The sequence below is a fragment of the Pituophis catenifer genome, unplaced genomic scaffold (assembly GCF_029215685.1).
Source record: "Pituophis catenifer annectens isolate HBS135680 unplaced genomic scaffold, rPitCat1.0.hap2 SCAF_4, whole genome shotgun sequence".
In the NCBI taxonomy this organism is placed as follows: domain Eukaryota; kingdom Metazoa; phylum Chordata; class Lepidosauria; order Squamata; family Colubridae; genus Pituophis; species Pituophis catenifer.
In genome coordinates, this window is record NW_027256884.1 from 64,606,935 (window position 1) to 64,634,914 (window position 27,980).

Sequence of the window (27,980 nt, forward strand, 5' to 3'; positions counted from 1 at the left end):
ACCATGTTTCCATTGATGAAGTGGACAGGATTGTGGGTAGACTGGGTGCCTCCACGTGTTTGTTGGATCCGTGTCCCTCCAGGCTTGTCTCGGCTGCCCAGGAGGTGACTGGAGACTGGATCCAGGCTATTGTCAACACTTCTTTGAGGGAGGGGGTTGTCCCCGCCTCCCTTAAGGAGGCGGTGGTTCGACCCCTCCTCAAGAAGCCGGTCCTGGATCCCGACTCACTTAATAACTATCAGCCAGTCTCCAACCTTCGCTTTATAGCGAAGGTTATTGAGTCCGTGGTGGCACAATAGCTCCCACAGTTCCTGGAGGAAACGGATTTCCTAGACCCATACCAATCGGGGTTCCAGCATGGGCACAGCACGGAAACAGCATTGGTCGCTCTGGTGAATGATCTCTGGCGGGCCTGGAATGGAGGTTGTTCCTCCATCCTGGTCCTACTTGACCTCCCAGCTTTCGATACCATCGACCATGGCATCTTACTGCAACAACTTGGGGGGTTGGGGGTAGGAGGCACTGTTTTACAGTGGTTCTCCTACCTCTCAAGTCATTTGCAGTTTGTATGGGCGGGGGGGGCAGAGGTCGGCCCCGAAGCCCCTAACCTGTGGAGTGCCTCAGGGGTCGGTTCTCTCCCCCTACTCTTTAACATCTATATGAAGCCGCTGGGTGAGATCATTCGTGGTTTCGGGTGAGGTATCATCAATATGCTGATGATACTTAGTTATATATCTCCACCCCGGGCCACCCCGGGGATGCCCTTTCCATGATGTCCTGCTGCCTGGAGGCGGTATGGGCCTGGATGGGTAGGAACAGGCTAAGACTCAACCCTTCCAAGACTGAGTGGCTATGGATGCCGGCATCTCGTGTTCTAGAAGTTCCATCACTTTCAATGGGGGGGGGAAGTGCTTCCTCCCATTGAGAGAGCCCACAATTTGGGTGTCCTCCTGGATTCCCGGCTGTCTTTGGAAGACCATCTTACAGCTGTGACCAGGGGGGCTTTCGCCCAGGTTCGCCTGGTGCGCCAGTTGCGCCCTTTCCTAGATGCCCTTCGCACGGTCACTCATGCCTTGGTTACTTCTCGTTTGGATTACTGCAACTCCCTCTACATGTGGCTGCCCTTGAGGTGCACCCAGAGGCTCCAGCTGGTCCAGAATGCGGCCGCAAGGGTGGTTACGGGAGCTCCCCATTACTCCCGGGTAACACGTTTCCTACGCGAGCTGCACTGGCTACCAGTGGTCCTCCGGATCCGCTTCAAGGTGCTGGTACTTACCTTTAAAGCCCTACATGGCTTAGGTCTGGGGTATTTGCAGGACCATCTCCTACCCACCTCCCACCGTCCTGTCCGCTCTCACAGGGCTGCCCTCCTCAAGGTACTGTCAGCCAGACAATGTCAGCTGGCGACATCCAGGGGTAGAGCGTTCTCTGTAGGTGTCTCTGTCCTCTGGAACGAGTTATCCACTGAGCTTCGGACGGTGCCTGATCTCCGCTCCTTCCATCAGGACTTAAAGACTTGGCTGTTCCAACAAATGGGTTAACCCTGATCCTTGGGTTTTATTATTTTGATTGTTGTTGTTTTAATCTGGGTTTTAATCACCTTACTTTTTATTATTGTATGTTTTTAACTTGTGTTCGCCGCCCTGAGTCCTTATGGAGAAAGGCGGCATATAAATTTTTGGTAAATAAAATAAATAAAATAAATTATCCTGTGTGCAGTGAGCTGGGTGGAAGATATCTTTATCATTTCACTCTAGAGAAAAGCTCAAAAACAGGAGAATCTGCTCAAGTGATTGCAGATAACCTGGTGTATTTCATGAGGAAGAAAGGCATTGACAAATGCTTGAAGACCATTGGAGGAGATTTTACAAATATTAATACTGGCTGTGAAGGTGGTGCCATGCAATGAGTAGAGGTCAAACTTGACTGGAGGTTGGTGTGTGCACTCCACATGAATGAATTACCCCTATGACACTTAATCACAAAATTGGATGGGAAGACCTTGTCTAACAACAAATGGACAGGTAAAATTGGCAACGTGCTAGACACTGCAACAAAACTTGACATTGATCCTTCATTCATCAGAGTGTCAACCCTGAAGCTTACCTGACTGAAGCCATTTTTTGACTGCTTCAGTGTTGCCACACTGGAGCTGAGAGATAGAGAGGGGGTAATTGAGTTAGAGGGGAACATATAGCCAAAACAACATTTTTCTCTTGGGAACCAAGGACATTCTCACACTTGGTCAGAAGAAGGCGGAGTGATGTCACCCACCTGCCAGCCCATTCTGTGATTGGAACATTTGACTGATTGTTTTGAGAAAGTGGGAAAACTTTTACTTTTAATTACTGTATTTCTCAGACTATAAGATGCTCCGGACTATAAGAAACACCTAGCTTTTGGGGAGGAAAACAAGAAAAAAAACCCTACCTCTCCCTCTGCCTCCCAGCAATTTACTTCCTTGCAGCAAACAGCAAACAGCCTGGTCAGCTTCAGCACAGCCTGATTTAGCATGAGCAGCTGATTGGTGGTAGAATCTGCCTCCCAGAATACCGCCTATCAGCTGTTACAGGAAGCGGGGATCCCCGCTGCCTATCCCTGCTGCCTGGAATGGGCCAGAAGTGGGATGCATGGCTGAAAATGGGGTGCACGGAGGCTGAAAACAGGATGCAGAAGCTAAAAATGGGATGCGTAGAGGCCAAAAATAGGGTACGTAGAGGTGGCGATAGGTGGCTGTGGCAATGGGCAGTGACAGTGGCAATGGACAGCCTGGAACAGCTGAGAGGCAGTATTCTGGGAGGCAAATTGCTGGGAGGCAGAGCCGAAAAGTGGGGGCTGGCGGGTGGGCAGGCTTCAGCAACATTTGCTCTATAAGACGCACAGACATTTCCACCCAGTTTTGAGGAGGAGGAAAGTGTATCTTATACACCGAAAAATATGGTAGGTGAAAACTGCCGGAGACTTTAGAGTCAGTTTTCACCAGATATGTGCCAATATGATAATTCCAAATAAAAGTATTCTTTGAGGAATCTACATGCCTCAGAATCTTGCTTGCTATGGATTTATTATTTGGAACCCTTACATTAAATTGACTCTCCTAAACTGAAAGGAAACTTCCTGCTCCATCTGGAGCCACGATCCAAGGTCCTGAGCCCCGGCCACTTACTCGGTCTACCGGGCAGCGGGAAGACTCAGGGAACATGGAGAAGAAAGCCGAGGGGATGGCAGCCACTAGTGGAGCCTGTGGGGGAGTACTTGAGAGTCCACAATTCCCCCCTCACCCCAATGGGTGGCAGCAGTAGCAGTGGATATCAAGTGCCAGTTGAGCGCCCGGCCAAAAACCCACGCCAAGTGGCTGGCCACCTTTATCTGGAAGAGTTTTATCTGGCAGAGGAAGATGCTGGCTACTGATCTGCATCCCAGGAACCAGCAAAGGAATGCCTGATCACCTCAAAGAGAGAGGAGGGGACCACGAGCCTCTAGTGGAGGTCAACGGGACCCCCGGACCTCAGCTAGTCTGGGGAATGGAAGCACCAGACCACAACCCACAGACAGACCCTGGAGGGATTGCCAGAGAAGCTCAACCAGCTGAGGCTCAGTGGAACAGGGTGGTCCCAACAATCTGGACAGGCAATGGTGGTTCTCGGCCAGATGACTTTTACGTTTCCCACCCAGAGGGACCGATCTATCCAGGGAGCGACTTCCGTAGTGCTCCCATCGGCACAGTCCCATGCACGGCAGAGTCTCCCCAGGTGGGTCCACTCTACCTCTCTGGCAGCCCGGCCTATCAGCCCACTGCCACTGCCTCCATCAGCTGAGTTCCGGCCCGCAGCGGAGCCTTCTGAGATGCTGGAAACCCACTAGTCCGCTGGGACAGCTACAGATGCCATCAGCAGGACAGGTGCCACCCGGATGGGCACCTACTACCCAGGTCAGGGCTCCAATGGGTGCCTGCTCCCATCCCAGTGCCCCAGACACCTCTTCCACCAGTGCAACCAGCCGCTCCATCCTGCTTCAGAGCTGTCTTTGATGGGAATCCGGACAAACTGGCATTTTTCCTAAACCAAGTCTGGGCCCATATTGATCGCTATGGGGTGGACTACCTAAGTGACCAAGAGATTATTTCTGCCATCACAGACAACTTAGAAGGTGAAGTAGTGGAGTGGGTGACCCAATTCCATGATGAGGGTGCCCTAGAACTCGACAACTTTGATGACTTCCTACGGGAACTAAGAGCAAGATTCAAAGACATGGCCCAGGGCCATGAAGCAGAGGAACAGATTAAAATGGTCAACCAAAGGGGCCACCCAGCTAAAGAATACATTGGGGAGTTTCAAAGACTCACTGGGAAACTGAGGCACTGGCCTGAGTGCCTTTTTGTGCATTATTTCAAGGGAGGTCTGGACCAGGAGATATGCAATGCCTGTGTCATCCGAGGGGTCCCCGACCATATCCATGACTGGTACCAGATGGCAGCGGCCATGGACATTGAGCTCCACCTGCTTCTGAAAGAGATGCTGGAAAAGAAACCCAAAAAGGCAACTCAGCTGGCTGTCATAGACACAGGATGCACATGTTGCCTGATCAGTCTCCCCTCTGTCAGAAACTCCCTAGTTTCCCTTCCAGACAGAGCACCTAGCCAGCCCCATACAATTTGAACAAGTTGATGGGTCACTAATTGGGGGATCCCTGGCCACCCTAATCACCAAACCAATATGACTAGGGATGGGCTGCCATTGGGAGCTCATTCGGTTTGTGGTGCATCAAAGATGACCAACACAATCATCCTTGGGCTGGGCTGGCTGGAGAAATTGGGTCCGACCATCTCATGGGAAGACAGCTACAAGAAATTGAAGCTGGGATTAGGGCCCCTCCCCCCTCCCAACCCCATGGGGGGAGAAATAGCCAAACCACAAAAAGATGAAAAGGCAGCCGCCAACACAGAGAGGTGGCCAGGAAGCCCCCAGGTCCTTAGAGAGTACTGGGACCTGGCAGAAGTGTTTAGTGAAGAAGAATGCAATGTCCTCCCACCTCACTGGCCCACAGACTGTGCCATAGAGTTTGTGCTTGGGGCTAAACTGCCCAAACCGAAGATGTACTCCATGACCCCAAGGGAAATGAGTGAATTGAGAGAATACATTGACACTAATCTGGGTAGAGGATTTGTACAACTTGCCAGATCAAGAGTAGCTACCCCAGTTCTCTCCAAAGAGAAGAAAGATGGGTTGATGAGATTATGCGTGGAAGACGATGAGTGGAAAACTCCTTTAACTGCCTGTTAGGGAGTTTCCAATTCAAAGTGATGCCTTTTGGATGAAAAGGGGCCCTCACGGTCTTCATGCAGCTAATCAATGGTAAGTGCTGCATGAACACCTGTATAAAGGAGTTCTTGTGTACTTGGACACCATTCTCATCTTCACTGAAACCCTAGAAGAGCATATTAAACTGGTGCACCAAGGCCTGAAAACACTCCTTGCAGCTAAACTATATGTGAAGCTGTCAAAATGCAAATTCCACAAGTCAAGCCTAGACTACTTGGGCTACTGAGTGTCAAACGAAGGAGTGGAAATGGACCCAGCTAAAGTTAAAGCGGTTTTAGATTGGCAGTCCTCACACACCCAAAAGCTCCAAAGCTTCTTGGGATTTGCCAACTTCTACCGGCAATTCATCCCCTCCTTCGCTGTAATCTCCCTACCCATCACCGAACTATTAAAAATGGGGTGGTGGTGGTGGTCTGCAGCAACCACACCCAAGCCAACCCCTTAACTGGACTTTAAAGTGCCAATGGGTTTTTGAGACGCTGAAGGTCCTGTTTGCCAAAGAACCTACCCTCAGGCAACCCAAGAACAGCTCTTCATCGTCCAAGCTGATGCCAGTGATGTGGCTGTTGTGGCTGTCCTCCTGCAAAGGAATGCCAATGGGTACCTGCAGCTTGCGTTTACACCTCCAAAAAATTGACAGAGACTGAGAGGAGGTGAGCAGTGTGGGAGAAGGAAGCCTATACTGTCCATTGAGCCCTGCTAAACTGGAGACACTTCCTCGAGGGCAGTTTGAAGTGTGGACAGACCATAAAAATCCAGAGACATTAAAGACCCCATGAAGGCTTTCTCCAAAGCAGGTTTGCTGAGCACAATACTTCAAATGGTTCAACTTCGAACTTAAGTACATCCCTGTAGGGAAAAACCTCCTGGCAGATGCCCTGTAATATAAACCACAATATGACAGCAAGAGTGAAGAGGTGATCCATGCCATGATTCCTCCCTCTTACTCTGCCTCACGAGTCATGACCCACAGACAAGCCAGATAACAGGGAGCCACAGAGGGGGGCAGGGTGACTCAAAGACTGAGAGATGAACTGCCAGTTGACCCATTGTCAGCCCTGGAGGCCATATTTTTCTCTGGATCTTCAGGGCTGCCACACTTGGTGGATGAGCATGCTGTGGGAAATGGGAGGGGGGTTGAATGGTGACAGAGTTAGATGTATAGCCATAACAACATTCTTTCCCTGGGAGTCAAGGACGTTCAGCCTGTACCTGGAGAGGTGTGACTGGAAAACAACTCCAGTTAAGATGGTGACCTGATTGGACCATGTGATGGACATGTGGGTATAGGGGAAGGGACTTTGACTTTCTTTTGGGTGAGGAAAACCGGGAGACTTTCAGATTCAGGTTTTTCCAGATGTGTCAATATGACATTTCTAATAAAATGGAACTTTGAGGAAATGCCTGCCTTGAAGTCTTACTTTGCTGGGGGTGTTACTTGGAACCCTGACATTAACCCGAATCTGTTTTAAAAACTTAACCCAGCTCCCCACTCCATGGGGTGCTGTCCAGGGTCCTGAGTCCCAGGTGCCGGCCCGATTGCTGGTGGTGTAAAGACTCAGGGAAGATGGAGGAGAAGATGGCAACTATGTAATGGGCTACAGGGACTAGTTCAGAGGTCGTCTTTTTTTTTTTTTTTTGTAATATTTATTAAATTTCCAAAGAATAAAATACACAGTACAAAATACACAAAAAAACCAAGAAAAAAAAAACACACACACACAACAAAAACTATAAACAACCAAAAACAAACATCAAAATTTCAATACTAATGACAACTTTTCTGCATTGGTATCTCTAGCCTATTTAACCTCTTTACACAAATTCTACTTCTAAATATCTCTATCTTAAACTTACATCTTTATCTAAATTATCTTGACTTCTATTTACAATTCAATCCCGTAACAAAACATCCCTTAAGTTTTATGTTTACTCTTCCCTCTCCTTCATTTCCGTAGATAATCTGTCCATCTCTGCACATTCATATATTTTTTTTAATTATGATTTGATCTGGAGGGGTGTCTGATTGTTTCCAATTTTGAGCTATCACAATTCTACTTGCCGTTAGTATATGTAATATGATATATTGTATACTTTTCTGCATTTTCCCTTCCAGAATACCCAGGAGAAAAAAGAAGTAGAAATAGCAACTAATATATGAGCAGATCATAGCCCATTGATACTAAAATGGAAAGGAAGGCCTAAATTAAGAGGAAGATGGACCATAAATCAAAAAGTGATAAAAGAAAAAAAAAGTATATAGAATGGATGGGAAAAGAACTGGATTTCTTCTTGAAGGAGAATCTAAATGAGGATATGACCTTACAGAACCTTTGGGATACAACCAAGGCTTACATCAGAGGCCTAACAATTGCATATGGGATAAGGAGAAATAGAGGAAAAAAGAAACAACAATTGGATCTACAAGAGAAATTGGAAGAATTAGAATGTAAAAGGCAGACATCCCCGGATAAGAGAACCAGAGAGGAAAGGGATTTGACCAAACATAAAATAAATTTGCTCTCCCAGGAGGAAATGGCCCAAAAGCTTAAAACAGCGAAGCAAATACACTTTGAACATGCTAATAAGCCGGGGAGATGGTTGGGCTACAAATTAAAAAAGGATAAGGAAAAGAGATTAATAACACAACTACAGGACAAAGAGGGGAACATCCAACACCGGTTAGAGGAAAAAAAGAGAATAGCCCATAATTATTTTGAAACACTCTATAGCCAGGAGAAGGTAGAAGAAGAGGATATAAAGAAATATTTGAAAGATAGAGACCTTTCGATGGTACCAGAGGAAATGAAGGAAATGTTAAATAATAGAATTACTATGTCGGAAATGAAGGAGGCTACTCAGAAACAAAAAAATAATAAAACACTGGGACCTGATGGCATCCCCTCCGAGTTCTATAAGGAAATGCAGGGGCCACTGGAAGTATTACTGTTGAATTTATATAACGAAGCACTGGAATAAGCTAAACTACCACAGACATGGAGGGAGGCACTAATATCACTTATCCCAAAGGACGGCACAGACACACAACAAATCAAGAACTACCAGCCAAACTCGCTGCTTAACATGAATTATAAATTTTTTGTAACAATAATAGCTGAAAGGGCCAAAAAAAATTTAAAGGAAATTATTAATTTGGATCAGAATGGATTTTTGCCAAACAGATATAAGAAATAATATAAGGATGATCATGGATACGTTCGAATATTATGAGGCTCACCCAGATAAGCATCTGGCATTAATGTTTGTAGATGCTCAGAAGGCGTTTGACAATCTGAACTGGAACTTTCTTATTAACCAACTGGAAATTATAAAATTTGGGGAGAAATTTACAGATTTAATTAGAACAATTTATTCGAAACAATTGGCCAGAATAATAATGAATGGAGAAATGACAGAGAAGATTAATATAACTAAAGGGGTAAGACAGGGATGCCCCCTGTCACCTCTATTATTTATATTATCTTTGGAAATATTGTTAATACAAATTAGGAAAAATAAAGGGTTTGAAAGTCAAACAGGAGGAATACAAGGTCCAAGCATTCGCAGATGATCTAGTTTTATTATGGAAGATCCTTTGGAGACAGGAACCATCTTGATAAATTGAATTTATTTATTGATTGATTAGCCCTTGGGCCATATCAAAGTGCAGAGTTCCAGAAACAAATCATTACAAAAGTTTGGTAAAACAATTTAAATGAAATTGGAATAACGCACGATTAAAAATGCAATTTGAATAAAATACGATCTAAAATGAAATTGGAATAAAATACAATCATTTGAGATACAATTTAATTATGATTAAAATTATATTATAATGTCACCCCTGCATCTACCCAATCAGTCTTAAAACTACTATTAAAATTACATTATTAGATCAAATGGTCTTTCCTACAATCTACCACATTCTGCTGCACCAACTTTGTCCTTTTTTCCATCAACTTTACCGCAAATTTGGCAATCCATTTCACCAACTGCAAGTTAGAACCTAACAGACAATGTTGCAAAAAGTGCTCTTTAGACTTAGGGGTGCTGGTATAAAAGATCCTGCCCAGTTGATGTTCCCTCAAATCTGAGTATAGGGGGCAATCAAAAATTACATGGGACGTTGTTTCAACTTCCCCCATCCCACATAAACAGACTCTTTCTCTTACAGGGATACCCTTATACCTACCCCAAAGCATGTTTGTTTGAAGTTGGTCTAATCTCAATGTGGTAAAAAATCTCCTTATGATGGGAAATAAAGGCACAGTTAAATATTTTTCTATTTTAAAAATTTGTTTATTGGCTGATAACCAGGGGCAAACTTTTACTGCTCTCATCTGTGCAATATCCGATTGGGCACTTATGTCCTTAAATCTCTGTGCAATCCAATTTCGGATCTGCCTATGATCGTACTGCTGCCAATTTAAAGGAATACTAGAGCTAGATACCTGCTTCAGAACTCTTGATAACCAATTATTTTTATTACTTGAGATAATCTGCTCCATTAGTGCTAATTTTGGTAACCTCCCTTCCTCCATCTCGATTATTCTTAACCAATAATAAACAGTCTTCAACAAGGCCCTAGTGCCAATCGCATGGACTCCTGTTTCTGCCCTTACTACACATGCTGGGGTTCCAGGGGACACTGCCAAAATTCTCCTCAGGAACTTATTTTGAGGAGTTTTCAGCCCAGGCAACTTAACTGACCCCCATATTTCTGCCCCATAGGTAAATACTGGTTCGATTTTCACCTGGAAGACCTTTAGCACTGGGATTAATGAAGATGGAGTTTTCTCTAAAATAAGTTTGTTTAATTGAGCCATCCGAGCCATGGCCTTCCGAGCTCCGGCTTTTACCTGCTTATTCCATTTGCCATTTGTCTGAAATACTAGCCCTAAATAGGTAAATGACTGAACTTGTTCTATTCTTCTGTCATTTAAAACCCATCACTTCATATTTTGTTGCCTGCTAAATATCATTACCTTTGATTTCTCTCTGTTAATTGTCAAGCGATTTTTTATACAATATGCTGCCAACCTCCCGAGTGACCTTCGTAGCCCCACCTGTGAGGCCGATAGCAAAATTATATCATCGGCATATAACAAGCAATTGACCTGTCTTGTTCCTATACTAGGTCCATGGAGTGATGTATCTTCCAAACATTTTGGAAGGTCATTTAAATATAAGTTGAAAAGTGTTGGGGCTAAGATGCAACCTTGTCTGACACCCTTCTTTATTGGGATTGCATTTGTTACCGATCCTGTCCTATTCACTCAAACTCTTACTTGGGTTTCCGTGTATAACAATCTAATTAGATATAACAATTTATTTTCAATTCCCATGGCCTCTAATTTATCCCATAAAATTTGTCCATCAATTGTGTCGAAGGCTGCCTTCAAGTCTATGAATGCCACATACAGTGGTTTTTTCCAAAATTTAAACTTTGTTATTAGATGGTCCAGCACAAAACAATTATCCATAGTAGATCTTCCGCTCCTGAAACCTGACTGTTCTTCAGCTAGAATGTTATTTCTCATTATCCAGTCCTCTAATTTATGAAGCAAATGCTTAGCATAAATTTTTGCTGAAATATCGATTAGACTAATTAATCGGAAATTATCTGGGTTATCTCTAGAGCCTTTTTTATGTAAGGGGATAATTATTGATGAATGCCAACTGGCAGGAATTTGCCCTGTTCTATTGATAAAAGTAAAGAAACCCGCCAGGACAGGCGCCCACCAGGCTATGTTATCTTTAAATAACGATGCCGGGAGTGCATCCTGTCCTGGAGCTTTGTTTGTCTTCAGGGAGGAGATTAAACTCCTCACCTCCGTGATTGACACTTCTTCCCACTGGGGTAAGGCTTCATATTCCGGTATCAAGCTCAGAGAGGATATAGCCTCATCAGAGCTTTCCGCTACTGCTGGAGTGGCCAAATGCTTCTCCCAACTTTCTGCACTAATGTTTGGGTCACTTATTGGTTTTCTATCTCTAATAATTTTTGAGACCTCCAACCAGAATAGTGTGGGTGAGGCCAGCTTTGCTGCCTGTTCTAGGCCAGCCCATAGGAGGCCTTTTTTCTCTTCAATAGCTGCTTATATTTCTGCCTTATGGTAATATACTCCTTCTGTAATTCCATGTTTGGGCTGATTAAGTATCTCCTAAGTGATTTCCTAAGCTGTTTTTTCTTTTCCTTACAGTTGTTATCAAACCATGTTGAGTAGCTAGAATCAGACTGGCCCATTGGCTTGGTAGTCATGGAAAAATGCTTCAATTTATGGCATATTTCCGCAAAATATACTATAAGCTCTTGTTCACCCGTACTGTTTGAGCATATATGCGCTAAGGCTTCCATACATGGTGAATTCATGAATTCAGTCACTGCTTTGCTATCAACCCTCTTCCATGTTAGTCTTCTCTCATGGGCTATTTCTAAGTTGAAGCCTATTTGTTGAATTGTTTGATTCCTTTTCCTTAAGTCGGAAGGGATTGCCAGGGACATCTCAATTGGAAGATGATCACTTTCTGGCCTTGGTAACGTCAAGACCGAAGTTGCCCCTGATACTAAGCTGTGAGAAACACAAAAATAATCAATAGAACTACATGCCTTAGGGCCAAAAAAAGTTATGCGGTACCTTCTAACCTCTGAATACTGGCCTACAATTTGAAGGTTACAGTTGTATACCATTGTTAGAAATTTCCCCGCATCTTTGTTCTTTTTCCTATCTTGGGAGACCCATGATTGTTGGTTATGTAAATATCCATCTGGAATTGTACCATTTTCAATAAAAGGTTTCAACGAGGGACCCACACGCGCGTTAAAGTCTCCTGCCAAAATTAGAGGTGTTTTTATAAATTTTTTACTTATATCTTAACCCTCCCACAAATCGCCCATTGCTGGATTAACATACACATTTACAAATACCATTGACTTCCCTTCATATGCCAAATGGATTGCTTGAAAAAATAAAGGGCCGGGATCCGAGCATATCTCATTTCCCTTCCATCCTAGTTCAGCTTTTACCAAGATGCCCAATCCTCCTGAGGCTCTTCCCTTTTTAGCTACTCTCTTTGCTGGCAGCTGCCAAATAGTAAACCCGGGGAGCTCAATGGGGGTCTCATCACTGCTAACCCAAGTCTCCTGCAAGGCAATTACATGGTATCTGTTTAAAAAATTAATACAGTCGTCTGTGCACCAACTTCCTCTCCATCCTGCCACATTCCAAGAGAGGAAGTGTACTCTTGAAGGAAGTGATTGCTCGCTATTTCCTAGTCAGGCTTCTTGAATAATCTCTCCCACCCGTCCTCCCTCATTTACACTCACACACCCATTTAATCGCCTGAGCTCCATAGAAGTCTGTTTGGGCATCATTGCACTGCCTGTTACTTTCGGGCTTGCAAGTCCATGGGCTCTATTAATCTCTGCCTCCACGATAAATGATTTTACATGAGGCACCGTGTTTATGTCGTTTCTTGGTATCATCTTTGCCACTAAGGGGGACTGGGGGATTCCTTCCTGGGTGCCTTCTATCTCCAATGTTTGTCCCACAACACTTTGCATTATCAAATCTGCTGTCTCTGGCACTTTATGCTGTATAGATGTGGGCATCAGGCTTCCTGGGCTTATAGGCTGCTGACTCTCCGGAATTGCATCATGCCTTAAAGGGGGTAGAACAATCGACGCCAAAGGAGCGGCAGAGGAAATGGTCTGCTTCAGCAGCTTCCTCGTCTCTTTAAGTTTTTTAAGTACTTCTTGCTGCTCCGTTAGTGAAAGTGAGGAAAAAGTTTCCAAACAGGTAGAATCAAATGTCTCATCTTGCACCAAGCCAATTGAAGGAAGTTTCACATCAGCTGGATCCAAAACCCTAACTGACATTTCCTCTGTAACACTAAATCTCCTCCCTGCCTCAGCCAGCCTGCTTTCCCTATTCAGTCCACTTTCCCAATCAGCTGTCCCATGCACTGCCACACTCTCCCTAGGGGCTCTCTGGATCAGCGGGCTGACCTCACCACTAGAAAAAACTCAGGTAGGTAAAATTTGATAAAAAGCCAAGAATCCTCTCATTCGCATAAACAGGCTTGGAAAGAGCTGTTGTTTGAACTTAAAAAGAATTCTGAAATAATTATCACGTTGTGGAAGATATTCATATGCTGCCAAATCTATTGCCCCTTGTCACTCCGAGTAAGCTGAGACAAAGAGGTCACTATCTGTCTTTTTGAAGACCATCTACCCACATTTATCTCAGAATTACATATATTCAATACAATCTGCTCCTTCAACAATCTCCTGTTCCCCCCCCCACTCCTATACCCTGGGATTTCAGGCCCAACCAGCTCATCATCTCTTTTTTTTCCTCCACGCTTACAGTCAATATACTGTCCGCTTGCTCTTTCCCTCGGTTGCACCATTGATGGTATCTGGCCAGGTCGTTCTGTCTGGCAGCCAGTTGAACATACCTGCGGCTTTTTCATTTGTGCCTCAGCAATAAAATTAATCACAGAGTCCAACTTTAAACGCACCTCTGTAAACTGGTCAAAAATGGCCAAGACTGTCTGAGAAGTGAGCATACTAATAAAATCCCTTGTACTATCACTTAGCTGGTTTTCAAGTCCTAAAGCTAATTCACTGTGGTTGTAAAACTCCGACTCTAGGCCCTTATCCTGGCCTGGAGCTGATTCACTTAAAGTTGCTGAGTCATTTGTCATCTGATTACGCGGAGGGGTTCGCAAGCCTCTTAACTGGCTTCTTGACTGGCTCTCCTCAGCCTGCAGTTCCCATTCCAGGGGGAATCCCCAAACAATGCCAAAGCTTCACAGCTATCCGGCAGGGAAAGGGGGGAGGATGCACGACCCACTGTTGATTGTATAGGCTGACAAAATCCGTCAATTTTCTGTTGTTTTTGTGGATTGGTTCCACCTTCCTTACTGTTTGGTGAGCACTGTGCCGTCTTTCTTTTCTTCCCCTTGGGAGAGGCCATCTGAATTCCAGTTATACACAGCTGCAAAGGTTCTTCCATGGGGCAAATTAGTCGCTGCATGAAGAAGCCACAGTCAGGATCTTAGGTTGTCTGTGCGTTGGATAGCTGCCATGGATAGCTGGTTTGCTTAGTAGGGAAGGCTTTCCTCTCATTCACTAAATGCTTTACTAGCTGGAGTAAAAAGCTGAGGTAAAAGCTGGAGTAAAAAATGAACCTTTCAAATAGTAAAATTGAGACTTTTTAAATTTAAAAGTTAGAAGTTAAAAATTAAAATTGATTTAAAATAGAGTGTTTTTTTATTTAAAAATAAAAATAGAGAGTAAAAAGTAAAAAGGAGAACAAAGTTAAAAGTTAAAAATTGATTTAAAAGTCGAAAGAGTATTTTTAAAAAAGGATAAAAATAGAGAGTAAAAAGGAGAGCAGACTCAAAGCTGCTACTCACTCGAAAGTTGGTATTGGTCATAGAGATCAGATGGGGTTCATTTTGATAAATGAAGTTGAAGAATTTGGTAAAGTAGTAGGGCTTAAAATAAATAAGGAAAAAACTAAAATGTTAACGAAGAATTGTACAAAAAGACAACAGGAAGAATTGGAAAGGAAATTGGGGATTCAAACTGCTAAAAAGGTGAAATATTTAGGAATCTGGCTTACGGCGAAATGTTCTACAATAAAAGAAGACAATTATGATAAATTAATACAACAAATTCAAAAAGACTTAGATATTTGGGCCAAATTACAGTTATCCTTAATAGGTAGAATAGCCGTGATAAAGATGAATGTATTACCTAAATTATTATATCTTTTTTGATCGATATCAATTAGACTAGGGAAACCATTTTTTGAATATTTAAATAGAATGATAGGTAAATTCATTTGGCTGTGGATAAAAGCCCGAATAAAACGTAAACTTCTGCAGGACTCCAGAACCAAAGGAGGATTCGGCCTACCCAATTAGGAATTATATTATCAGGCAGCTGCATTTACTTGGTTAAAAGATTCGATTCAATTAAGAAATAAGAGAATATTAATATTGGAAGACCATGACCTCCAATTGGGATGGCATGCGTTCCTTTGGGAAGGGAAAATTAAGACACATACATACTTCCAGAGACATTTAGTGCAAAATGCTTTGATCATTATTTGGAATATTATAAAGAAAAATCATTATATGAAAGTTCCAGTTTGGATATCAACGATGGAGGCCATAATCTATCCCAATTTATTTGATTTAAATAAAATACTAAGATATTCGGATCTATTAGATGAAATTGGAAATTTAAAGTCAGAACAGGATCTAATAAAACAAGGAATAAAAATTGATTGGTGGCCATACTTACAGATCAAAACAAAATATTAAAAAGATAAGGAACAATTTGGCATATACAGGGAGCAATTGGAACTTGATAAGATATTATTAGGATCTGGGGGGGAAATGATCACAAAAATGTATAATTTTTTGTTGAAATTTAAAATGGAAGAGGAAACTGTGAAAGAAACAATGATTAGTTGGGCAAAAAATTTTGGACATAATATTCATTTGGATCAATGGGAGAGATTATGGGAGAGAAATTACAAACTAACGATGTCAGCTGCCTATAAAGAAAATCTTTACAAAATGTTCTACCGATGGCATTTGCCACCAGCGAGATTGGCCAGGATGTTCTCGAATAGGTCTCTGAATTGTTGGAAGTGTGGACACAAACAAGGGACATTCTACCACATGTGGAGGAGTTGTCCTAAAATTAGGAAATTTTGGGGCAAGATTAAAAAATGGCTGGATGAAATAACAGGGCAGAAGATACAAAGAAAGCCGGAATTGTTTCAGAGATCATCCTTAAGACCATCTACTCCCCTTTGGTGAGAGTGGTGGCAGCAGCAGAGGCCATGGATTCTGAGTGCTGGGGAGGTGTCTGGCCCAAAGAGCAGGTGTCCTGGCAGATCGCTCAGCTTCCTTATGGGGTGAAGCTTCAGGAGCTGCACTGCCTCAGGAATTGGCAGTTGGAGTGATGCTTCAGGAGCCTCGGATTGCAATGGGCAGAGTGGAACATGCACAGAACTTCGAATGGAGAGCGATGAGACCTCCTGAGCCCAGTGATTCCAGAAAATGGGGTCTCCTGCCGCCGTCATGGAGCCAGTCACTAGCGGGTCTTCCAGAGTGGTTTGACCAACTCAGCATGGGCTGCATCGCCCAGCCTCCTCCGATCAGCCAGTCTGGCTGGGTCCTGGCTCAACTCACGTTGACCTTCCTGGGCCTGGGAGCTGCAACCATCCAGAGTGGAGTGTCGACTTTGTTTCACTCAGCACAAGGCAGATCGTGCCTTAGCCACCCTCATCAGGCCAGTCCACCAGGATGACAGCTTCTGCAAGAGTCAACAGCGCACAGCAGCAAGGGCCACTAGGCCAATCCAGCCCAGGACTGCAGGGACAACCATTGGGGCTACCAAGGTACAGTGGAAAGGATATCCCCTCTCTGAAGCCACATGGGTCAAGAGCTGGGATATTAAAGTAGATAGGTTAGTTAAGCAGTTTCATGAAGAGTACCCCCAGAAACCAAAGGGGCCTCCATGGGAAGGAAGGGGAGGTTAGGTTAATTTGTAATTAATCTCTTTATGCTTTCTTCTCATTACATGAAGTCCTTTCAATTTGAGGGGGAAATTGGCCCCATAATCCATTCATCCTGGTTGACAACTGTAAATAGGCTTTGATGAATATGGGTTTCAAAACATGGTTTTAAAGGCAAAACTCTCCAAAACTTAAGAATGATAGTGGAATACTTCATTGGTGTGTACTACCTTTGCTGGTTCAACATCAAAATAAAACATTCCTGGATTGACGGTCATGTGTTGTTCCAGATGCAGTAAGTCAGACTGCAAAAGAAGGCTGTAGTAGATGCTGTTTTGCCAATCATTCAGCACTCAGCATGGTATACTTTCAGTGAAATGATAATCCAGACACTCTTTTGTTCAGATGACATTCAAGGGTGGGGAGCTGGTGTGCAAAAGATCATTGACTTGATGCACTGGGAGATTTTTCTGTATGTGCAAGAAAAACATCTTTAACCAACGCTGGAGCATCCACTCTGCTGGAGCTGATTGATTGGTCTGAAGGAGTAAATGAGCCACCTTTGATGTGCAAAGTGACTACAGCAGAAATAAATAAATTCATTGAAGAACCAATGCAAGTACCAATGCAAGCCCTGTCATACCCAATCAATAGAGAAATGTGTGAAACAGGTCACAGAAGCTGCAAGCAGTGTGTATACACATTAGAAATGTGAGGGATCAGAGGCCAAGAAGCAAGTCAGTGGCTAATGTCAAAGAATAATCAAAACAAGACTTGATGAAACTCACTTAAATATTTTTGTAACTCAGATAATTGCTTTCTGATGTTAGTTTATGATTGCATGGATTATTTCTTACTTAGCTAGATGTCAGAGTTCCAAGTAACAACCCCAACGAAAGAAAACTCAACTTTGAGTTTCCTCAAAGTTACATTTTATTAGAGATGTCATATTGACACCTCTGGGGAAACCCGAATCAGAAAGTTTCCAGGTTTTCCTCACCCAAAGAAAAGTTCAAGCCCCCGCTCAACACTCACAAGTCCATCACATGGTCCAATTGAAACACCGTGCCAACTGGAGATGCCTCCCAGTTCCAGCCTCCCAGGTGCAGGGCAAGATGTCCTTGAACCTCTGAGAAAGGAATGTTATTATGACTATACATCACCCATGCTCCACACAATTCCCCCTCCCAATTTCCCATAGTAGTACAGGTCTGAAGGTCCAATACAAAAGATGGCTTCCAGGCCTGACACTAGATAAGATTCATGCAGAAAAAACTTTTATTTTTTGTAGCACAAGGTGTAATTTTGAGAAGATAAAGTTAACAGTAATTGAGTTAGAAGAGACTTGTGGGCTTTGTGATCAGGTGTGGATTTACCATACTAAGCTAAACATTGTGCAATTGCAAAAATAACAACAGATTTGAATTATTGATGTAAAAACATGTATTTTTAGAACTTCTCACTGAAAAAATTGCAAAAATTAATTTTCACTCCATTAAATGACACTCCCTAAACATGTATTTATCCCAGGCATGTTTAAACTCAGTGATGATTGATCCACTACATCTGCTGAAAGTTGGTTTCAAGCTTTCACTACTCTTTCTGTGAAGTAATACTTTCTAACATCACTTTTGAACTTCCCTCCTGTCAGTTTGATGTTATGTCCACATGTTTTTGATATTTGCTAAGTACTGAAAATACTGCCTTCTAGACTCTTATTCAGATCTTTAATATTTTTAAAAGTTTCAATCATGTCCCGCTTTCCCTCCAATTCTTCCAATCTCTTCTGATATGTTTTCTCTCAGACCTTGCACCATTTTGTTGTCCTTCTCTGGACTTGCTTAATCTTAGCAGTATCTGAGATGATACTCCAGAACTGGATTGAGTATTCTAAATGGGGCCTGAATAAAGTCCTATATTGCAAGATTAGAACTTCCTTTTTCCTGCTGATGATTCCTCTAGTGATGCATCCCAGAATTTTGTTTGCCTTCACAGCTGCCTGGTCACACTGTTTACTTATTCTGCAGTCATATGCAATGAGCACACCTAAAGCTTTTTCTTCTGTTGTTTTGTCTAACACTGTACCTCCAATATTGTACTCTGTCACAGGATTCTTTTCCCTCAAAGTCCATGATCTTATATTTAGACACATGGAACTGCAATTTCCATATTTTGACCAATTTTCCAGCAATGTCAATTAATGCTCTCAAGAACATCAATTCTATTACACACTTTTGTATTATTAGCAAAAGGACGAACCTTATCTAGCAATCCTTCTGATATAGCACTTACAAACATGTTAAACAGAACAGGACCTAGAACTGAACTTTCTGGTGCACCGCTTGTGACTGGTCTCTGTTTAGACAATGTCCCATTAAAAATCACATGATTATAAATGATGCAAATTCTGGGTCATTAGGCATTTCATTCATTATTACAGGTAAGTCTCAGCAATGATGAAAACATGTTACTCTATTACTAAAGGGATCTTTTTTTTTTCTATTGTTAATAATTTACAAACTTTTGAAATATTTCTTGAAAATTTATTTTTTGTGAAAATCAATTTGGTAATGTTTCCCAAACAAAATGGGTTTAATGGGTTTAACTCTGTAATGGATTTCTGATAACATCGAATAAAGCTATTATAGGTCTTTTTCTAACATTTGCTAACATACTAGTATTTGAAAAAGGTTTAAAACATCAAGGTTACTGAAGGAGCCAATGATATTAAGTGCTGATAGATTTGATGTATTTTGGTACTATGAAATAAAAAACACCAGCTGGACAGAAGAGATAGCTATGTTTCTTTCTCCAAACCATATTGACCTAAGGAGAAAAAATGAATAAATTGTATTATTTTGAATACAAAACTTATTAAAATAAGTGAGATTTGAAGTATGATATGTTATTTTAAAACATATGGCAATATAAATCCAAAGGACCCTAAATTTAGACACTATTTATTTATATCTAAGTAACCTTTCTCAAGAGAAAACAGAAAAGTGGATGAAGACACCATTCATTTTACTTTTAAAATTAATATATCCCAAATATTTGGAATGTATCAAAACATTAAGAACTGTGGATTTTTTTTGGGGGGGGGGAGGTACATTAGGTATGATCAAAATGGCTGTTATACAGTATTGGAAGGAGAAATCTATATCTTATTCATAGTAACAAATGCTGATGGATGCAGTCTGACAATATCTTCTTACTAATGAAGGATGAAGAAAGAGTTTTTCAAACAATTAGACAATTTTGCCAGGATTTTGGAAATACTAAAGTTACATTATTATGACAACTGTCTTATATTTGCAATACTTTTGGTTTTTTTAGTTTGGTGCATCAAATATACTTTACACAAAAAAAATCTACAGTTTTCATACCTTCTAATTATATCTCATCTGATTAATTTAATTCTATAATGATTTCTTTTAATGGGTTCTTCTTTATATTACACAAAGAAAATAGCTGAAAAGTAGATAACTATGGCTAAAAATAACATTTCTAAATATAATTATTTATACACTGAGAAACAGAGAATTAATTCCAATTAACAGTTACTTATAGAATGACAAAAAGATAATTAAGCTCAGTTCATTTAAATTTCAACACAACAGCACCTTTTAAAAGAGCATTGGATTGCATATCTGTCATTCTACTATTTTCCTAAATTTATATCATTTTGTAATGCCTGATTAATGTTGTTTCTGTACTAGATTACAGTAAAATAATGAATGTGAATACATGCTTTCTTAGTATTGTTTGTGACTTTCAAATTTTAATAAATACTGTGTCTATTATATTAACACACCTGATAGCTCTAAATGAATATCTAAATATTTTTAAGCAATACACATAATAAAATACTAGAATGCATTTGAATTTACGTATATATTAATATTTTATATCTATTGTATCTTATAGGATGGAAACTTTATATATTATTTCCATTTAGAAAAGAAACAAAGAAAAGCCATAAAAATGATTGTTTCAATTAACTATTTTGGTAATATTTTCCCTATTTGTTAAAAAAAAACCTAGTTGAGAATATATTTTCTAGAATTTTTTTCAAAGTTTCTGCTTTAATTTTTGACATCAAAAATAATTTAAGGAAAATTTAGAAAATCATTTCACAAAATATGGACAAATTTGAAGTACCATTTTCAGTCAATCTTTGTAATTTGGATTTAACATCAAGTATACAAAGAGCTTTTAAGCAAAATATTGGTTTAATTTGAAAATTCATTTATAGATATATGGAAGTTAGAAATATTACAGTTTACATAAAGCATTTCAGTTATTATTTCAGCATGGGGATTCTAGATTTATACGAGAGGTGGTATTCAGCTGGTTCGGACTGGTTCGGGCGAACCAGTACTGGAAATTTTACCTGGTTCATCGAACTGGCAAATACCACCTCTGACTGGCCCCTGCCCACCCACCTGCTCACTGCTCATCCCACCTGCTCACTGCACCCTGCCCAGTCACTCCTTACCTCCCCAGTGGCATAGCACACTGTGTGGCACTCACTTAAACATATGCACAGTCTCTGCTCTGCGGCTTGCCTGCCTAAGCTGCCTTCCGTGCCCCAACTGAGCTGCCTCCTCCTGCCTACAGGTAAGCCTGTGAGTCGCGCTACCCGCCCCAATGTCCCCAGGCTTGCGTATCTTGCGAAGCTGCTGGCGTGTCTCCATTGCAGGCTGCGCTGGTGGTGGCCTAACTTGCTGTGACCCCCCCCCCCACCATCCCCAGGTTCACCTGACTGGCTAAGCTGCCTCAGCTCCATCCCAGGCGGGCCTAACCCATCATCCCCCCAGCCTCCAGCTTATCTTCATGAGCAACTCCCAAATCCTGAACTGCTGGTCACCTGCTTTGCTTTGCCTACATCCCATGGCTGCATCCATCTCATTGGCCTGCTGAACCTGCCATGTTGCCTTGTGCCTTCGCCTAATTTTGGGTAAATTGCTATTTTTTTATTTTTTTAAAAAAAATAGTGAGTGTGATAATTGTTTTTTGATAGATGGTGTTGTGTAATTTTGTGAGGTTGCTGCTTGCAGCAAGCAAATTTTATGTGACTCTATAGCTGCTTTTATATTTTGAAATTTGCGCAGCTTTATGAGATTAAACATCTAGTGAGTGTGATTGATGCCATGATGGTTTTTATTCCTGTGGCTTTATCTTTCCTGTCCTTAGGGTTAGGGTTAGGGAAAAAACTGGTTTATCTGCAGTCTTTTGAGGGAAAACTGTTTTTATTCTTTTGGTGTTTTCCTGGCACTGTCCTAGTTTTCTGGGGGGTGGGGGTGTGTGCTCCCAAAGTTATCTACACATTAATAATGATCACATACTAATAATATTATCCATTTTAGTGAACTTTCCTTATATAATTGGTGTTTTCTTTTATACTTTTAGATTTCTAACTTCTGTTTTTGTTAGTTAACCATTGATAAAACAAATCTCACGTTAAAAGTATTTGAAGCCTTCTCCTTAATTTTAAGTGTTAATTTATTCATTTCTGCACATTCTAATATTTTTTTATTCATTTTCATATCTTTGTTTTTCCACTGTTGTGCAAATACAATTCTAGCAGCTGTTAACATGTGTAAAATTAAATATGTATTCCCTTTAAAATACCCAACAAAATATTTCTGGTTTTAAATCTATATGTTGCTTTACCATTGTTTCTAACCATGACACCACTAACTCTTGAATAGCTAAAGGAGTACAAGCTAAGCTAAATACTGAACCTAATTCATATATTCCTGTTTTTTGAACTGAGGAATACATTTCAGAAAAAGAATTCAGTATTGCTCTATGAATGTACCTATGAAATTCATTCTTCTTGATCTAACTTCTTAGATGAAAAACTATATCTGAGAGAGGACCGGAAGCATCTCGGCGAGACTGGCTTGAAAATAGCAGGCTCCGACGAGCCTTGTGAAAATTCAGCCAAACAAACCAATGTCGGAGGGTCTTCGGACCAGAACCGTCTTGTAGGGATGGTGAAGAAGGAGAGGCACCTTGGACGATCAAGAGGAACAGGCAAGTTTCTCGAAGGGTCGGAGGCAGCTCTTTGAACCGGCAGTGGGGGGGTGGGGGATGGTGGCCATTAAAATGACCGCTCTGAAGCTGGGGCAACCGGACTAAGATTTTGTGCAGGAGCAATGTTTGAATGGAGTATTGGTACCGGGTGAGTGATTAGCCGACTCACAGGTAAAAAAGGAATTTTAAAAAATCTTAAAAGAGGTCCCGGTGCAGAAATAAGTGGCTAATTGGCACTTGGGAATTTTAATTGGAGGGAGAAGAACAAAGAGGAAGTTAAAGGACTAAAGCCCAAAAAAGAAAATTTTCTACCTGGACTTAAAATTGGATTTGGAGAAATTAAAATAATACAGGAAAAAGAAAACTGAGGGAAAGCACTCTTTAATGAAGATTTGAATTATTTGTGATAGTTTTGATATTGGAAGGAAGAAGAAAGAGGAAGCTAAAATATCAAAGCACAAGAAAGGAAATTTTACAATTGGATTTAAAATGGAATTTGGAGAAATTAAAAAGAATAAAAGGAAAAGAAATTGAAGAGAAAGTATTTTTTATGTGGATTTAAAACATTTTTGTAAATACGTTACTTTGTTGTCTTGGGATTTGTGGATTGGAGAAAGACATCTGGTGGAAGAAAGAAGCACTACGACGATTGTTTTGAAAATTGAAGGAACAGCAATGATCTTGACTACCATGAGACTTTAAGGAGTATTTGTTTCTTTTTAAACAGCTGGGTCTTGACTTTGAAAGGAGGTGAAAAATAACAAAGCTTCACATTGGAATGGACTAGATAAATATTTGAACTGGATATTATTTGGAAATTTAAAAAAAGAGACTACATGCACTTGAATCTTAATTAAACATAAATTAAAATATTTTAAAAATTCAAATGACAATATGGAGCACTGGGAGTATGAGGAATTAATGGAGATGCTTAAAAATGTGTGTGAATCATTCAAGGGTAATAAAGAAACAGAAGCCTGGTTAGAATATACAAAAAAGGAAAAAGAGAATATAAATGAGAAACAAGAATACAATGTTGAAGGGAAAATAATTGAAGATAAAATGATAGATAATTACACTGGGATTGACAGTGACAAAAAAAGAATGAATAGGGGGGGAATATCCCACAAAAAAGAAGAGAAGAGAAGGAAATGGGAAAAGACTGGGTAAAAACAGGAGGAGAATTATGAGAGTAACAGTTTTAAAAGTTAGAGAAAGGATTCAGGGACAAAGATACAATAAATATAAAAAGAAAAAGAAAAAGATAAGAGAATGGGATAAAGGGAGAAAAATATTAAGGAGTGGAATTTTAAAGAGACCAAAAGAAAATGGTTAAAAGGGGAAGAATAATGAAGAAGGAAGAGAAATAAAGTATATATTAGTTGATTTAAGGGAACTGTGTTAATAGTAGAAATTGTATGTAAGAAACAAACAAGATGAAGTATATTGTTTATTGTAAAATGGATCAGCAGATGTAATATGAAATATAATCTAGTTTAACTATGAAAATAACTGAAATTAAGATATAAAATTGAAATGTTAAAAAGCATGATGGGGACTTTGAAAAAATATGTTGTAAATGATGAAATAAAATAACTGATTGAGGTTGGAATAAGAAATTAGGAATTAAGGGTGGGTAGTGATTACTTATCAAAAATTAAGGAGAGAAAAACATTAAGAAGTGGAAATTAGATCAAGAGAAAAAAGTTAATATTAATTACTGTATGTAAGAAGTAAATATGATATATATTGTTTAATGTAAAATGGATTAGCAGATGAAATATGAAGTGATAAATTGGCTTAAAGCAAGAGCTAAAATTGAAATGTTAAAAAGTGTGATGGAGATTTAGAAAAAATATGTTGTAAATGATGAAATAAAATAATTAATTGATGTTAGAATAAGAAATTAGGAATTAAGGAAAATAAGAGATGGAAGGTTAATTAAGTTAAAAGGTTTCAATGTAAAAAAGGAATAAGATGAAATACATTGTTAATAACTAAAAAATGTGATGGAGATTTTGAGAAACATATTCAATAAATGGAGAAAAAATTGGGGTTGCTCATTGATTTTTTTTCCAAAAATCATTTTGGAAAATATTGAATTGACAAATACAACAATGAAGAGAAAATTGAAAGGGGGTAGAGGGATAGAAAGGAGGGGAGAAGAGAGGAAGGAGAGAGAAAAATAGAAGAAAGTGAAAAGGAGAGGAAGAAAGGGAGGGGAAACAAGAGTAGGAGAGAAGGTTAGAAAGCGAGGAAGAAAGGAGGAGTGGGGGAAAGGAAGGGGAAGGAGAGGAGGGGAAGGAGAGGAGGAAAGAAGAAAGTAGAAAAGGATAGAAGAAGGGAGGGAAGGGAAAGAGAGGAAGAGGAGAATTATTATAAAATAAGGAAGGTGGAATGGTAGAAGGGCAACCCCGAGTATGCTTAAACTTACTAGGATGAAGAATGAACTAAAATGAAAGTTAAAAGAGAATATGTATGATTAACAATGGATAAGATAATTAATTGAAATTATGTTAAGAAATTAGGATTTGAAGGGCGGATGGTGATACTGTTTATATAATAAGTATAGAAGGTATTAAGACAAGATAAGAAAGTAGGGAAAAAGAATATTTTGGCAGAAATTGAAATATGTAAATTGTATTTGGATGTGACAAGTTGTATAAGATATGATTCGGTCAATACTCTGTTCATAAAATATGTATGTGAAAGAAAAAATCAATAAAACTTGTTTTCAAAAAAAGATGAAAAACTATATCTTTCTTGTTTGTTGGACCCCAATCACATCCTGAAAAGACTGCACATTGTTGACTGAAAACAGATCCCTTCTGTTACCTGTAGTTCTCAACTTACAATCACAATCGAGTATAAAGCACAATTTATTTCTTTTGCAGTAGTAACCTTTAACAGGATGAAAAAGCATCAGAGTTTGACCACTTTTTTCAGCAAGAAACCAAGATTGGAACAACAACAGAATTGGCCTTGGATGATCCAAAACCATCACAAGCACCACTACAAGCACAAATGGAACTTGGAGAAAGCAGCAAGCCTGTCAAATTGGTGACTCCAAAATTCAAAGTAATCTTCCTGACTGCTGCTGTTGCAACAGTATAGCAACTTTCAAGAGAAATATGAGGTACTAGAAGTTTCCAACAAAAAATTAGGTTGCAAGTATTGTGCAAAACATGACTTCACAAAAGAGAATTGTGTTCATGTGTCAAAATAATGGAAACATTTCAAGATTGAGGCAGCAGGGAAAAATAAATAACAAGTGTCTCTGAGAAAAAAAATGAAAAAACATTTTTCATCAAAAACTCACACCATTTGCCCAACAAACAAAACAAGGGGAGCAGGATGCTATAACAAAAGGAATCGATAAGATGTCTGAAAAATATTTAGGTACCACTTGTAGAATATTCAAAACAGTTTACAGCCTGGCAAAAGGATGTAAATCATTTTCAGACATAGAAGATGTGATAGAATTGCAAATTGAAAATAGACTAGATATGGGAATAGGATTAGATTCACAGTCAACTGCAATGAAAATAGTTGATTTCATTGCAAAAGGAATTAAAACCAAAATGTTTACTAACATTATTGAAAATAATCTGAAAATATGTTTAATTATTGACAAAACCTCAACGCTACCATGCAAACGAGTTGTGATAGTTTTCGTAAAAGCTGAGGATTCAGTTAACTCACCAACAATTTTTGTTGAGCTTGTTGAATTGGAAAAACAAGATGCAGAGACAATATGTTCTTCAGTTATGGAAAGTTTAAATAATGTTGGGTTTACTAAGAACTACCTAGAAAAAAATTTAATAGCATTTTGCTCTGATGGTGCCAGCATTATGTTTGGGAGAAAATCTGGAGTGAGCACTAGAATAGCAAAAGAATTTCCAAACATCATAATAGGGCACTGCTTAAACCATTGCCTCCAATTTGTTTAAAAAAATCATTTTAAAAAAATTATTGACAAGATATACACTATTTTTCTTAAATCCTGTAAGAGCCAAATGGAACTTACCGAAATATCCAAATATGGAATTGAAATCATAAAGATTGGTAGAGTTTTGGGACCAAGATGGGCTGCCTGTAGTTTAAGGTCAACCCTAGCTGTATGGGGTGCTTATCCAGTACTACATCACTATTTTCATGCAAATGAAAAATACTCAGGTATGGCTGCCTGTCTTGAAAATATATATTTTATAAATGATTTGGCATTGATGATCAATATTCTAGAAGAAATTTCTCCTTTTTCAAATGCACTGCAGGCAAGAAATACAGACATCATAAAGGCGAAAAGCTTGTGATGAGATCAATTAAATCATTTGAAATGCTTAGAAAGGGAAAGGGTCCATACAAAAAAAAAGTTGATGGATTAATTACTTCAGAAACCTTCAAAAATATAAAATTTGAACAAAATCATCAATTTGTTGGACTTCCTCAGGAAAGACTTTTAGAAAGCATCATAACAAATTTGAAGAAAAGACTAATGGATTGTGAACATTTAAAAACAGGTAGCCAATTGCAAGAGACGAATAAATTACAATTTCTCAATTTTTTGGAGCCAGATTACTGGAATATTGAAGAAGTAGTAGTTCCATGGACAGCAGCTGAAGAACAATTGCGCACATTTAGTGACATTTTTAATTACAAAATTAATATCAACGATTATAGAGATTTTGTAGAAAATTTTTTAAAAGATTCCAAGAACTATGCAATTCCTGATAGTATTAAAAAAGCTAAAGATATTGACAGAACAATTGCTGTAAATTCAGCAGAAGTGGAAAGGGGATTTTCAAAAATGAACATATGTTCAGAAAAGAGAACTCGCCTGTTTCCAACATAACCAACCTAATTACCATTATTGTAATTGGCCTATCAATAAAAGAATGGGACCCTATTCCTACAGTCAAAAAATGGTTAAGAGCACATCATCATACAGCCAATGATGCTCGAGTAAAAGTGAAGAAAAGTGCAAGTGAGGAGGCGCCAATGGAACATCAATGTGAAAATACCTTTAAAAAGTCAAAAACAAATAACACTTTTAGGTAAGAATTTGTGTACCTCT

At 39.9% G+C, this 27,980-nt stretch overlaps 1 protein-coding gene and 1 pseudogene across 7 annotated transcripts in view; one reads left to right on the forward strand and one right to left on the reverse strand.

Moving 5' to 3' along the window:
• Window positions 1-27,980, reverse strand: part of DMD (dystrophin) — a 2,096,968-nt gene that overhangs the window by 1,884,463 nt on the left and 184,525 nt on the right. Inside the window, exon 1 of one of the 7 annotated variants that reach the window (XM_070944205.1) lies at window positions 2,107-2,141. The exons of the other annotated variants lie outside the window; for them this stretch is intronic. The gene's annotated coding sequence lies outside the window, so the exon portion shown is untranslated. Of the gene's footprint in view, window positions 1-2,106; window positions 2,142-27,980 lie in introns of those variants that run through there. 7 annotated transcript variants of the gene reach the window in all.
• On the forward strand, window positions 1,113-27,964 carry LOC139316408 (E3 SUMO-protein ligase KIAA1586-like; annotated as a pseudogene).